We start from the raw sequence: 12584 nt of genomic DNA on the forward strand, positions 1-12584 counted from the left end.
ACGTCATTATTTTAGAGCATTCACTCATGTCTTACTTTATCCAAATCCGCGCGCGAAAGAGCATGGCCGGCGGAAGCAGAAAACCGGATGAAGCATGTCCGAAATCTATCACCTTCTTGTCCGAATAGCACTTTTTGAAATTTTTGAGAGAAACATTTTTTGTCACCCTCTTATTAGCATGCTCTTAGAGTTCGGTGTTTTCTTTCAAAGATGACGGTATACTAAACAACGTTATAATTCAGCCCGGCCTTTCAGATTTAAACACCGCAAGAAAGTTCATCGTGACTTCCTAGCTGAGCAAACTTTCGGAGGGGGGGGGGGGGGCATATTGTGAGGGAATACCATACTCTATCGTTCAAGATTGAAATCTCGTAGTTCGGGGTTCTTTAACTGCTGCTGCTTGCATGAAGAAGCGCACCTGCAAATATACTGCACACAATGGATATTACCCATGTGAAAATTTTTCTTCAAGCCAAACTACGATGGGGCAAACAGCATGTCGAGTTTATCCAATTTTGCCATGTAGAATAGCGGTAAGCAGGGCTTTCAGTTTAGGCCGAGATCTTCACCCAAAAGCTAAACCTCCCGCATCCTGCTCTGTCGTACCCTGTAGGCGCAGAGCGCTCGCGAACTTTGCAATACATAGTCGAAATCCAAGAGTGAACATCAGTAGCGACACGCGGATGGGAGCAGCCAGGCCCATTGCAGACGATGCGAGGCGCGAGCCAGCGTGAACTAATTATGCAGCTTTTAAGAAGCCGATGGGCGGTGCGTCAGAGCTCCTTGGCACCGTCACCGCTTCACTGCTTCACTGTCAGCACCCGAAAGATGCCGCTTGCGTCTCAATGCAAAGCAGCAACGGAACGGCCCCGCCGTTCTTAAGCCAGTTCACTGACTGGCACTATCTTAACACGTGGACTGCGTTCACCCAGGCGCAGTAACTAATGGGCGCCACCGATTCCAGTAAAGTCACTTTAGGTTCCAGGACCCTTGCAGCACCCTCTCTCGTAGCGCATAAGAGGGGCTTCGCCCAATCGGGCGCTGCGTCGTATGAAACGAGCGACTCATCCAACCACGAGAAATCTGAACCAGAGACGTTTAAGGCTCATGAGTGGAGTGGACGGAAGCTGTAGACGGAAGCTGTAATTCGAAATTGTCTGCAAAGGTGCCCACCCGAACTGTCATTCTTAAGTTTTATGGTAATTAAGATGAAATGTAGAAGTCGATTAAACATCTGTTGATAAGCAACATGTATGTAATGATAGTACTGACAGTAAATACATCGTAAAATAGTGATTGGTAGTAATAATGATAGCTACTGATAGTGAGAGTTAGTGCTCGAGATAGATAGTGGTGGTGATATTGATGGTAGTGATAGCGATAATGACCGCTACTCATAGTGATTGTGCTACAGATAGTGATGATGACAATGATGGTGATAGCGATGATGATGGCAGCGATAGGGATGCAGATTGCGATGATGACGATAATGAAAGTCGGGGATAGTGACGATGATCGTAGTAGTGATGCGAGTGGTGATGACCGCATTCATGATAACAATAAAAAAAAATGTGGGTTCCAGTCCACAGACTCTGGGTTCCAGTCCCGTGAAGTTCGTGGGTTAGAGTCCCACAATGATCGTGGGTTCGAATCTCTTAAAGGTAGTGGGTTCGAGTCCCGCAAAGCTTCGATATGTCAGCAATAGCAATAAAGACGGCATCCTTGGGTAAAGCGTCAGACAATATTTTGCACATTTTTGCTATCTGGGGTGTGTATGACTCCTAAAGCTGCTAGGACTGGAATGTTTGGCACTACCGTTCGCTAGCTCGGTCTGTGTTCTAAAACTCGCTAGTGCGTCGTGTGCCAAGTTACGCCGCAATCTCGGACATGCACAGGGGCAGAGAGGCGGACGGGGAAGGCCAAAGGTGCTCCGGCCAGTGAACAAGCAAAGCTAACTCTGCGGACAGTAATATGTGGAACACCGAACGGTCGAGCTCATGCGCTATTATATCAGCGTTGGTTGTCGGCATGCGGGCAACCGTGTTTTAAGTGTGTCCTATTGGACGTGCTTCAATGGGCATAGCGTGTGTCGCTTTTTTTTGCTGTAGTGCAAACAACTTGTAAGGATGCCGGTAGGTGCTAGCGCTTGACAAGGCGTTCAAGTTTACAGCGCCAAAACTTCGATCCTCAGCGTACAACCTCCATTAGTCTGGATTTTATTCCGCGGGGTTGTGGAGCGTTTTCAAACATCTAAAGAAGGGCGTGCAAAGGGCGGTGTATGCAAGCGAGATCGCTTCTGACAGACTGTCCAGGCGAAAGCGTCTGGCCGCAGTTTTCGTACCTAAGAGGCCACCGACAGGAAAGCATTCGGGCGGCCGCTTGAATGATAAGCGTAGCGGATTGACTGCAGACATTTCCTTTGTGCAGACTTGCGGAACGACTCCTCAAGGTGGCAAAGTCGCGTCGCGGACAACGCGGGAGGTTTTGCCTTAGTGCGAACTTCGCTTGCAGTTGCAGAGGTCACCGACTTGGTGTATTTTCAGGAAAATGGAAGAGTCGAGACGGCGGCTGCTTATCGCGGTAAACAGAGCGACAGTTACCGGGCAGGACGCATGGAAACGACGCTGCCAATTTTCCCTAATATACTTAGCGTTGAGAAGGCCGGGCGCGATGGTGGAGCGTCAGCGACGCGGGGCGAAAGTGAAATTTGGTGCTCTCGTGCTTGTTTCCATTTGTTCCTAAGAGAGGGTTTCGTTTGCACGAGGAAGGTTGTAGGACAGCACCCAAGATTTGGCTTGCCAGTCGAGGTTCCTGAGGTCACTATGAAGTTAGTATGTTGTAACTAACTTGACGCTCTTTTCGCTTCCATATATATGTCTTGTGAATGAGTTATTAATATTTATAAAGTTGAATGCGGCGTTGCATGAAGCATTGGAATAATGTTATTGACGCTTGGTGCAGTTCGATGTGTTTGGAATGACTGGTGGACCTCGATGCTTTAAATCTGAGTCCGGAAGGCCAGTCGGTTGTTCTAAGCTATGGCTTGAGATATACTTTTTCGGCTATGCCTATAGCTGCCAAAATTAATCTTTTATTTTTATCCTACCTTGCTGTAAATGGTGTAAGTTCTGTAATAAACTTCAGTTAATCTCTTTGTTTTCTGATAAAGCGCCTTTATCCATATTTCGTCGCCGTTCATCACCGTCTCTGAGGGGGCGCAACTCCGGTGACAATTGCCACGTCTTTGAATCATAAAGAAGAACCAGAATGAGAAACAGAGCAAATTGATTGAGAGCCAGCAATCTAACCGGGCGTACGCCCGTCATGCCGCTACCCGTTAGCCAGCTTGCCCGGCGTATTCCAGAAGCCCCGCCTATGCCGACTATTATGCCAACCACGCATCCCGAACAAACGCCTGCCCAGATTTCTCACTACCCTAGTACTCTGACGATAGATAAAGGCTTCTATCAGGCCCACTACATGGCACCACGATAATAATAGCATTATTTATGTATGCATATATTTCACCGCGCCTCAAGTTAACAAATACTGTATAATAAGACACTCCTGCATGTTTGAGAATGTAGAAACACCCGCAGTGCAAAGCTTTTACTGTATATGTCAAGAACTGCTTAATGTTTGTTTGAAAAACTTTTGTATGGATTTATTCCGAGTTGAAGACCTCTAGATATAACTGTCCGGTTGCATTCAAGTGTGTACATGCTCTGAGAGGAAGATGAGGGCAATAATCGGCTCTCAGCTCCGGAATTATTGTGCCATATCATGAAGGCAACAAGAACAACAGCGGGCCGATCCATCGCTACCACCAGGAGTGAGCCTGGAGACAAAGCTTGATATTTATTCATTTACTAGAAGACTACTTCACTGCAATTAAAAAATTAAGGTTTTGTAGGGTGTCGATATATCAACTAATCTACGCTAGATGTTCTATGGCTGAAAGCCATGTAATATAAAAAGCGTCCGTTTGGTGGCACCTGCTTGCAAATGTACGGGCTGACACCTGTTTTGAAAATTTTCTTACAGGCCCCATTTTGGAATCCTGTGACGCCTAACGTGCTGTTTGCTTTCCTGTGCCTTGTATCACTTTCGGCATTTGCGAGAGTGATCCGACTGGAGGTAACATTTGAAAATGGTATGTTCTGCAGGAAGAGTATGCTCTAAGCTTTCCTAGACTGCTACAAACCTTAGCATATTTGAAAAGGCAAACGTTTTTGCTCCACGAAAACAAAGAATCACCTCCTATACTGCGCAAAAAATAGAAAATACAAAAAAGCATTCAACAATTTTGCTGCAGAAGATAAGCGTTTTTTTTCAATTTCATGCTGAAATAAGGTGGTCCTCTGCGTAACAATAATTATGCTTTCGCAAATAATCACTCGCCCAGTAGTTTCTTTAAATATTTTTGCAAGCTTACAGTATAAAGACGAAGTTCACCTTCTAGGTGGGTTTCTAAGATATCTTATTCTTAAAATCAACGGTACAGGAACAGTTGTGTTCCTGAAATTAATAATGCTTCGTTTACAAGAGAACGCGATACGTTAGTTGAGAAATAGAAATTGGTAATAATTATAAAACCAAAATGCATACTTTAAAAACACCGGAAGGAGAAAAACAATATTTTACTAGAGGATATTTTGTACCGTTTTTCAGGAAGCCATTCTGTAGAGGCAGGGTTTTCTTGAGCACTGAGGCTGAGTTTCTGGTCAGAATCTAAAAGAAAACTGCTTTTTCGAATTTCATACCGGTGTAATCGGCATGTTATATTTAGTTGTAGTTTTTGAAGCGAAGGAAATACCGGGACAAATTTTAATGCATAAACATTCTACAAAATGCCCAATTTATTGTCGAGAAAATTTTGTAGCGAACCGTGTGCCTAGCGTACGCATGCCAAAAACGATGAAGTAGCGCCAGTACGCGACCGAGGGAAAGCTATGGCTTCACCCCCACTGACGCCACCACTGGCGGCCCATCGACCGTCATCTCTACGAAACTGAATAAATATCTTCGGAGTCGAGTACTGAATTACGTCCAAATTTCTGGTAACTTGGATAATTCCATCTTCTCTTGAGCAGCGATCCATCCATCACGGCCGGCTGGTTAGAAATAAGATTCCACATGCTGCTCTCATTACTGCTACCTCATTATGTTTCTCGTGGTTCGCAGATTTGGTAGAAGCACTGTACCGCAACAGCACAAGTGCCAGACGTTCAATACGCTATTCTGCACGACATTTTTACCACCGAACTCACGCTTCCAGCCACAGAGCACAGAAGTGCATGTAACGGTGATGGTGTGCTAGTGAACAAACGCTATACACCTTGATCTTGGTTGGAAATGAAAGTTTATAAAGAGTCGGTGGCTCCGTAGGGGCGCTCAGAGTCAGACTAAATGATATCAGCAGTCAGGATGTCCGGCGCAGTCAGCGTACTGACTTTTACGACCTGACGGAAGAGGCCTGAGAAACTACACAATGGTCCCATATATAGAATGGAAAGATGTACAATCTTCTCTAGGCAAAGCGTAGGTGGGCTGCACTACTGTTTCGGAGTAGAGTCAGTTCTGTACTAATTTACCGTCTTGTGCGGGACCGCTCCTTGTGGGGATAGCGACATGAACGGTTCCCCTTTATTTGGTATTACAGTTTACAGAAGTGGAGTCATGTGCCCTAAAAAAGACCTCTATTTCGAGAAGTTCGAGCTCCGCCTAAGACATTGAAATTGAAATGATTGAGTGCAGAATACATTTGTCAACAGATTTGGCGTCCAGGGTATAATAACCCCCTCATCAAATACTTCAGAAAGAACGCAAAATTCGGAATCTCATTAGCCAGACGTATAGGAGCCCCCTGAAGCACTAAACGTATTGTGGTGTGGAATAATTAAAAAAAATTCTTACAAGAAAAAAATTCCCTTCAAGGTAACTTCTGGCAGGCGCCGTTCTACCAACTAAAACAGCAACACAAGCGCTAAGTTCGAAGTCGAATTCGTGACCGTTGCTTTTATTAACAAACAATATAAAGAAAAAGCAAAGGAAGGAAAAATTGTCTGTGCTGGGCCTAGGCCTTTATTTTTATAGTTTTGACAATATAATGGAACACTTTCCTCAGCATCAAGAACTACCAGGTACTTAATGTGTATCAGGAAATTATAATAAAAATCGAAGAGAGTTTTTTAAAACCACTGTCAAAGTTCAGATTTTTCGAATTCTTGATGACTTCAACTCCCAATTAAATATTATCTGCCTGGTCTAGAAGCACAGATTTATTAAAGCAATAGTTTACGGAATAGAGCACTGCTTAGAAAAAATTTATCGTGAGATTCTGAATATTTCTTGTCCCGTTATTGACGTAAAAACTGTCCTTATTGGGATGCCTTAGTTTTTCAGCAATTTTTGCAACTTTTTCTGCAAAATTACAGGAAAGAAAGATATTTTTGCATATCTTACAACAGGAAAGCTTGCATGCATTTACCGGAAAAATAGTGTGGGTACACAAAATTTTCTTTTCCTTTCTGCAGGGTTTCTAATAGCGGTTTGCAAAGTCGCAAAATTGGCCGTTACCACCTAGCATGGTATACGATTTTTATCACAAAAAACTGTGATTCATGCAAAACTAAGCTCGATTTCCTTGTTTAGAGACAGATTTGCCCATTAAATATAGAAACTTCACAAGAAAACACAAATGCTCATGAGATCTCGTTCTGTTCTGTTCTGAATGCACCCTATATACAGGGCGTCCCACCTAAATTTACCCTTGGTTTAAAAATACGCCGATGCACTATAAGACGACGTGACTAAGTTCGTTTTGCTGACTTAGGTCTGGAGCATGTCACAATTTTTTTAATGTGCTCAATTGCATAATTAGTCGAGATTAATTTACCAACTTCGCAAGCAACGAAGATATCCAAAGAGCTTAATGAGAAAGTTGTACAAAGCTCCGCAAAAAATCCGACTGAACAGTTTTTATCTTTCCATATATTGTATATCAGCTCTATTTCGCTCACTGCAGATGGGGTTCACGCCTGAATGTTTCCTTTTCAGACAAGTGTAACTTTGATGGACACAAGTTGAGCGCTACAGGTGCTCTCTTCATGCAGCCTTGCACGTTTGTCACCTGTGATTTAAAGAGCCGCTCCGTGATAGTCAGAGGGTGAGATTCTTTAACAGTTTCGTTCAGTTGCATTTAACTCTCTGCAGAAGTTGTTTGCCACCATTTTTCACCAAGTGGTGACTGGAACGGTAGCGCTTCCGGCAAATTCTTTAAGAGTATCGCTCGATAACTGAGCCTCCGGCTTGTCATCCCCTTATAACGCCTAGGGAGGGCGAAAAAAACGAATTGAAGTGCATATAAATCAAGCGCCTTATGTGAAAATACAGGAAAATATATATAACAACTGAAAATCTACCATAATGCTCCACAAAGTCAGCGATAAAATTCTAATAAGAAAGGGCGTCAGGAGAGGAGACACTATCTCGCCAATGCTGTTCACCGCCTCTTTACAGGAGGTATTCCGAGGCCTGAATTGGGAACAGTTGGGAATAAGAGTTAATGCAGAATATTTAAATAAGCTGCAATTCGCTGATGAAATTGCCTTGCTGAGTCACTCAAGAGGTCAACTGCAAATCACGATCAATCAGTTAGACAGGCAGAGCAGAGCAGTGGGTCTAAAAATTAACATGCAGAAAATCAATGTAGTGTACAACAGTCTAGCAAGGAAACGATAGTTCACAATCGGCAGCGAAGTGCTGGAAGTGGTAAAGGAACCCGTCTACTTAGGGCAGGTAGTGACCACTGATCTGGATTATTAGAGGGATATAACTAGAAGGATAAGAACGGGGTGGAGCGCATACGGCAGGCTCTCTCAGATCATGAATAGCAGTTTACCAATATACCTCAAGAGAAAAGTGTACAACAGCTGTATCTTACCGGTAGTCACTTACGGGGCAGAAACGTAGAGGCTAACGAAAAAGGTTCGGCTTAAGTTAAGGACAACGCAGCGAGCCATGGAAAGAAAAATGATAGGTGTAACGTTAAGAGACCGGAAGCGGGCAGAGTGGGTGAGGGAACAAACGCGGGTTAAAGACTTCCTTGTCGATATCAAGAGGAAGAAATGGGCTTAGGCAGGGCATGTAATGCGAAGGCAAGATAACCGCTGGTATTTAAGGGTAACGGAGTGGATTCTAAGAGAAAGTAAGCGTAGCAGGGGATGACAGAAGATTAGGTGGGCGGATGAGATTAAGAAGTTTGCAGGCAAAGAGAGGATGACGCTGGCAAAAGACAGGGTTAATTGGAGAGACATGGGAGAAGCCTTTGCCCTGTAGTGGGTGTAATAAGGTTGATGATGATGATGATGATGAAATCAAATTGGCTTATTCTTGCTTCTTTCGCCTCTCCGCGCCGTTATAAGGCGCTGACAAACCGGTGGGTCGATGGTCACGCGATACTGTTAAGGAATTGGTCGACTGCACATAACTTCACGCCCTTTTAGCTTAATTGTATCTACTCCCATGCTCTCAGTCTCAAGGAGAAAATAAAATCCTAAACCGAAACATTCTCAAAAAGGGCTTCGTTTAGTGTTTACCACGTGCCAGCGAGCACTAAATAACTATCAGGCAGACCTAGAGCTGAGCAATCTGTTTCGATGTAATAATAACACAGTGCCGTTAGGAGAAATCAATTACCGGATATAGCAGTGGCTTTTAGAAGGACGTGACAAAGCACGCTGGAGCAATACTTTTGTTCTGAAAGTAATGTTAGTGCAGTATGAATGGCTCTTATTTACGATAATCTGCTAAGCACTAGGTAGCCACTTGTCAACTAAGCTTCATTGAACTAAGGCATCTGCGCCTGCATAATATACTGGTGCTTTATGGGGAACTTCTCCATTCCTTAATCGAGAAAAAATAGCTTCCACTCAATAATCTTGTGTTTGAAATTCCCTTGCTTATTGCGCGCAGTTTAATTTCAATAAATAGTTCAATTCTTTAAGTCTAGGTTTTTTAAAGACCATGAGGTATCGTACAAATGCGACTGAGAACAATTAAGGAAACTAAAACCAACGAAAAAACTCCCGCCGGATCATCTCACGACAATCGCGAACATCGGAATTTGTGCAGCGCAACTAGAAATGCACTTTCTTCTGAGCACTTACATATATTTTGTCCATGCTTGTGACTTTTACAGTTACAGCTGTCAAGTTCCCGTTCCTCGGTTTCGCGTCAAATTAGGATGTCGTTGTTTTTCGTAGTTTTCGGAGCAACCGGGGTTGCACTACATGAAAACCACTGGAAGCGTGGTTACCGTGCAAGGAGGAAGCGGTAACGTGAGCAGAGTAATGCATGACGGGTGGGTGTGTTTACCGTGGAAACAGGGTATTGGGAGGATGGATGTATCCGCACCCGGAGGATGGTTACTCTGAAGAGGAGGTTATGACGAGAGCGTAAGAAAACACTTGGAGGGCTGTTAGTCTGGATGGACGAGGAGTGTTACCATGGAGGGAAGTTTTACTGCGATCGCATCGTCGGCATGACGAGAGGGTGATAATAACGGTGACCGTCCGGAATTTTGTTCCCGTGGAAGGAGGATGGTGTCGCGGAAGCGGAGAAATCATCAAGTAGAGGATCATTACCGTGGAAGGAAGAGGGTGTGACGAGAGCGTGAGAATGCGTTACTGGCACGTGATTGCCATGGGAGCCAACTGGATGGTATATATCCTAGAAGAAGAAAGAGGGTTCCGTGGAAGGAGGGCATGACGAGAGTGTACTAAGGCGTACCTAGGTAGCCATCCGCAACATGATAACCGTGGAAGAAGGAGGCGGGGTCTGGCGAGAGCGGATTAATAAAGCACGCTCCATCTACGGCATCTGGTGCGAAACGCGCCGCGCGAGGAGAGGATAATCGGCGGCGCTCCGCTTCTGGAGTGGCGATCGCGAGAGCAGAACTAAGCGAAAAACGAGTGTGTGTAGAACTGTAAACAGAGCCCTAAAACTTGGGAGAAGTTGAGTCGTTCTCTTAAGAACGCACCACTCGGCGAGTTGCATCATTGAAGAATTAAAACAAGGGGTGCGACGACAGAAAAGAGATAGGAAAAAAAAACGCTGACTAATAGTGGAAGGTTTATTGAAAAATACAGGTATTAAGGCGCTCACCAACACAACCAGGACGCATGCATGTCCGTAAACACTAGTGATTATGAGAATCAAGATGCTCAACCTCACAGCCATGAAGGAGCACTGAAGCTGTGCTTACCCACGTGTCATTATTCGCGTGGATGTAATAATCCTCACATATTTCTCTTGTTATTTGGTCCCTATGCCTGATAATAACTTTGTTTTCGTTGAAAACAGATGTGTACAATTTCTTACCTCGGGAATCAGGAATTTAATTCAAGGGGCAATCGCTGTAGTGTAAGGCAAAGTTATACGACGGGGGACCTTTTAACTACGTATTATGCTGGTGAAGACAGGTGTTTACAAAAATTCTGGTCGGCCCGATATATCTCTTACCGAAAGAAAATTCAACGTCATACACTACCCTTTCAGCACATGGCAAAAACTTGACCTACTGCCGGTTGTTTTTTGGTCTATGGCCTTTGGTCAACTATAAACGATGGAAAATATTTTTACTAGTTTTTTTCGGGGCTGACAGCAAAACTTGAACACTATATATGGTGCCTACATTCTTTCATCCATGGGATAACCGATGAACGATTGGGATAACCGCATGCCTATTCGCACCGGACTACTCTGATGGATGGCAGTTATTGTAGACTAAAGTTTCTTCAAAATACTAATACATCCGACCAAGATTGCCTCTTCCGAAAAAGCTGCCAATTTAAATCTGGGAACCCGCTGATGAAAACTATTTTGCATTTCATGCACACAGGATTTTGAAAGTGCTGACCACAAACATGCAACGCCTAATCCACATTTAACTAGTTTTCGAATGAGCTGAGAGATAACTAAGCAATGGCCTCTCTGAGTGCTGCTGGAAAGACCAGCAGACGTGATCATGGTTCATAACCAAACTTATGTTCAACAACTGTAGCTCCTTGTTTTCCGGGACTTCGAAAGGAAATTTTAAACCTTTCCCTCAACTATAAAAGACCCTCAAAATTTTTTTCCACGCGCCGCTTAAACTACTCAACCTCAACAGATATTAAATAATAATCAACATCCCTAAAAACTTATTTTACTCATTCACCTAACTTAGATTTAATCGCCCTGTCCACATGGATTAGCACCGGCACTACTTTCGATCCTATGCACAACCCAACTTTTTGACCATACTAATTTCCTTCCCACTCGACAAAAGTTGATTGCAGGTAAAACGTCAATATTTCGAAAATAACTTGCACAAATATTTCACAATGCAAAAATTAATCTCTATTCATCATTGTGAATAGTTATGCGTTGCTTAACACACTGTAGAAGCTTATCCTGTGGAAGCGAATAGAACAATTCCTGTACACCGGTGCTGAACATCCCACTCTAACTCGGGTTACAGCGTTGCAAATACGCAACACCATGGCGACCGATTTTGATACAGGAACCGGATCATCAATCGCAAGAGTGTTCAGGTGCTTTTGCAAAAACTTGATACCGAGTGTTGCCAGGTGGCACGCTCCGTAACTATGCGGCGGAAAGGAATTTCGTGTTTATGTGTTTTTGCAGAAAAGAAAATATCTAGACCATTTGTCTCCTAAGTGCTAACGCACCGAAAAACAATACTTGTGTTTTTTCAATAAACCTTCAGTTGTTTTTTCAAGACCTTCAGTGGTTTTTTTCAATAAACATTCAGTTCAGTTCAGTTCGGTTTCAATGAACGCTTGTCCTTCTTTCTTGTCCGTTGTCGCGGCACTGTTTTTAGTTATTCAAAATTGCTCTGATATGCTCCCATAACATATCGTATTTCATAAACAGCTGCCGCTAAATCTCGCGTTACCCAGCGGTAACCGGCCTGTATATATGTATTTCCCAGATCTGAATTATAAAAATTGGGACCTCGATAATCACATCTTAAAGAAGAAATTGCGATAGCATTTCGTAGACGGCCCACGCCAGATAATCGAAAAGACCCCCGGATTACAGAAGTGTTCCCACCAAAAAAAAAATTAAGTTGTATTAGTGAGCATTGGTGCGATGATTATTGTGTAAAAGCGAATTATTGTGGATTCCTCTTGATTACTTGGTCTTAAAGTGCAGTAATTAGATTTAGTGGGTGGATTAAGGCGGAAGAGTTGGTAGGCATAGTATAATCTTACATTATAATGTAATAGATAGTACTCGAACATTGTACACCTGCAGTTTTCAATTTAAGCCGTGCTGATGACGTCATGACCCTCTCGCCGAATCGGGGAATTTTTTCACGGAGAAAAACGGTAGTTTTGCACGACGACAACTTCATTGCTACTGCGAAATACGAGATCTGATCTGTTTTTTCTCCAGAAAAAAAAGTTCGATGCAGCCAAAAAATCTCTCGCTGCTGTTACTGCATAATTCCACCAACTGTTGAGCCGGTTAAACAAAAATAAAAGAGGTGTGCTCCAGAAATATTATTGTTTGAG

The 12584-nt window shown here is 43.5% G+C and overlaps 1 long non-coding RNA gene across 1 annotated transcript in view; it reads left to right on the forward strand.

Moving 5' to 3' along the window:
* Nucleotides 1-12584, forward strand: part of LOC144100297 (uncharacterized) — a 59171-nt gene that overhangs the window by 36853 nt on the left and 9734 nt on the right. Inside the window, exons 2-3 of the long non-coding RNA XR_013307605.1 lie at nucleotides 4045-4153; nucleotides 7060-7168. This is a non-coding gene — a long non-coding RNA (uncharacterized LOC144100297). The remainder of the gene's footprint in view (nucleotides 1-4044; nucleotides 4154-7059; nucleotides 7169-12584) is intronic.

The sequence above is a fragment of the Amblyomma americanum genome, chromosome 8 (genome assembly GCF_052857255.1).
Source record: "Amblyomma americanum isolate KBUSLIRL-KWMA chromosome 8, ASM5285725v1, whole genome shotgun sequence".
NCBI classification, from domain to species: Eukaryota; Metazoa; Arthropoda; class Arachnida; order Ixodida; family Ixodidae; genus Amblyomma; species Amblyomma americanum.